The sequence below is a fragment of the Ixodes scapularis genome, unplaced genomic scaffold (assembly GCF_016920785.2).
Source record: "Ixodes scapularis isolate PalLabHiFi unplaced genomic scaffold, ASM1692078v2 PGA_scaffold5__190_contigs__length_132052651, whole genome shotgun sequence".
NCBI classification, from domain to species: Eukaryota; Metazoa; Arthropoda; class Arachnida; order Ixodida; family Ixodidae; genus Ixodes; species Ixodes scapularis.
In genome coordinates, this window is record NW_024609880.1 from 69956940 (window position 1) to 69960089 (window position 3150).

Here is a 3150-nt window from a genome sequence, read left to right on the forward strand (position 1 = left end):
TGCGCGCCCGGAAGGAGCGAAGAAGCGGCGCGACGTCACGAAAATGCGTCACATCCGCAGCCGCACGACCTACAGGCGCAAAAAGAAGCGTTGGTTTGGATCGCGCTTTAGACACCGTTTCTAGACGATTGAAGGGTGGTTCGTGCAACAGCTGTTCATTTTTATTTTCACTGATAAAAGATGTATTACTCAAATGTAGAGTGCTGAAACGGTGTAGCCGAGGGCGCAAGTCTCCAAAGGTGATGATAATCTTAAGCGCAAAAAAGTGTCAGCTGCGTCATGTTTCTTTGTGTGTCTTTTTAGCCTAAATTGTTTATTAACAGGCTAATATTACGTGACAAACGTAAAGAAAATTAAGTTTGACGGTCAAATTTGTTTCTGTTATGTTGTTTTGAAATTAAGATATTTGAATATTTGGTTTGACTGTTCGCTGCTGCGGCTACACGAACTAGTTCGCACAAAATAGCTGCAATTATAAAACTACTTTCATTTTTTTTTCCAAATTTATTAATGACGACAAATATTCTGCTATAGACATATTTTCAGCTTCTAGATTAAAATAACAAAAGAGAGAATTGCTGTACTCTTGGTCAACGCTAAAGAACGCAGCAATTTGACATTCCCGTATAGCTATAGCTATTCAGAGGTTGGTGTGCACTAAAACACTGACCATATCACAACGCCTAATGTTAACCCTATATATATAAGACTCAGAGCGCAATAAAAACAAGAATAAAGGAATAGACTACACTGCGCTCTTGCGATTGTCTCGCTGTCGCTCTCAAGACCCCTATGCACAGTTGGGTTTGAGAGCGTTTGAGTGCGTTTGACTGCGTTGCGTCGAGAAATGGAAGCGAGCCACCGGCACATCTCTGCTTCGTATGAAGTATGGAACCCAATTCAAGGAATAGCTTGACACGAAAACATAACAAGAATAGATGTTCTGGTTTCTCGCTGCCGCAACGTAATCAAACGCACTCAAACGCTCTGAAATGCAACTGTTCGTAGGGGCCTTCATTTCTATGTGAATTGCGTGGCCATTTTACAGCAGTGCCGCATAATTAACGATATATGATAGGTTTCTCATTTTATATTTTTTCATTTCCTAATAACTAATTTATATGTCTTCGTATGTCTACTAATCGTAAAGTACAAGAGGAAGTAAAACGTTATTTACACTTACGCCATAACTCAGCTTTAAGTGTTTACACTACCTTCGACGCATGCATCCTTACAGCTGATAGTACTGTGGTCACGTTATCAAAGTTACACCGTGATAGCGTCGTTTTTCTCGCTTCTGTGTTAGTGTAAATGCCGCTCCGCTAGCAGTGAGCACCAAGGAAAAGGAGCAAAGAGCGGTGATCCGATTTCTTTATTCCCAATGTGTGCCAGAGACTCAAACTCGTCGGAGGCTTACAACAGCCCAAGGCGACAGTTATCTACAACGCAGAAGTGTGTATGAGTGAACAGAGAAGTTCAAAAGTGGCCGGACAAGCGTGATGCACGAAGAGGGAGCAGCACGCTCCCCGTCAGTGCGGGAGGCGGTGCATAAAGAGTTGGGCGACCAACGAAAATACTTTTTCATGAAGATAGAAGCAAGCTTGTGGACCGCCGGACCAAGTGTATCGAAGAAAAAAAGAGGACACCATGTAAAGTAAAAAAGGACTTGTTCAACCCCTACATTTGTGTAATCAATCTTAAAGGAAGAAATTTTTTTATTATATTTTTTTTTGAAAATAAGGCAAAAATGACTTTTTTTAAAAAGACTTTGGGGTGCACTTTATACAAAACGTAGTCGCAGAACGACCCTGGCAAGTGGCGGCCCAAAGTACACGACCTTCCCAAAAGCAGAACTAAGCCGAACCGGGCGTGGGTGAGGCTTCCTGTGCTGATTTACTGCAAACTGAAGTTCGAGGCCGATGCCTGCGTATCTAAATGGGGCGATTCGATCGGTGTTGTCACAATGCGCCCCGTTAAGCGAGCAGTCATTAGGCGCGCCGGCGACGTCAATCCGGATCAGATTCGTGGGACATGAGCTTGCAGTCTCAATGCGACGTTGCGTCAGCAAGTGTATCCTCGTTATAACACAAGCTGTTCCTACTGGATTTCCAACAAATCCGAAGATCATCATGCAACGGTAATTAAAGGGCAACTCCGGCCAAAACTCAAAATTAATTAGATTACTGGTATCGCTTTAGTGACACAAAATACGACCCCAGCCAAAATTTCACGTCCGTGGGACGCCGCATTCTCAACTAATGCCGATAATAAAAACGCGACCCGCCGCGAGCCGCTGCTCCTTAGCGGGCGGCCAGCGGGTTGCCGATCGCTAAAGCAACATTGGGCCGTGATGTCAACATCGTCCTCATTTTTTTCCTCCGTTCCGGACGGGAGCACGGCGCAGCCGTCGCGCGCGCTTCTTTGTGCCGCTACCACCGCTACTTCGGCTTGTAATGGACTTCTTCCAAAACCGACGCGCCCCATCGCGGCGAAACACCACGCAGTGCACTCTGGGAACTAGTTGGCCACTCAGTTTCGGTTTCGACTGAGCAGCTTCATCTCATGCTATCACGCCGCGACCGAACGCGCTGCTTCCGTTTTCGATTATCTGACTTTTCACGAACGTACAATACACTCATTATCGAGCGATACAAAACGAAGACCGGGGCACTTTCCTTGGTTCCCGAAACACCAGATATTGTGCGTGCGTGTGCGAACGTAGTAAGTCGTGGCTTAGTCACCTCACCCGACGAATGCATCTTTGAGCTCAATGTCAGTAATCCCGTCTAGTACCAGTCAACTACAACTGAAATTTGTTCTTCTGGAGCCTTACACGGAATTTGTTTGCCAAACGTCCGCTTCTTGTTACTTCATTGAACGAAAAGCAAGCCGCATCCTCACGGGGTATCAAAGTTGAGGACAGCGTTTACGCGTGAACTTTTAAGGAAACGCAATAAATTCGACCTCACTACTGCACAAAAGTTACTATGATGACTTCCTCGTGTCATCATATATCTCCCACTCAAACTTTATGCTGATAGAAGATTAACTTTCTGCAAACGCTGAGATCGGCTAGCTACGACGGAGGCCCTAACAAGCGTCCCCTACTCCTCGCTAAGCCTTTTTGGACGAGCTTTTACTGACGCCCGA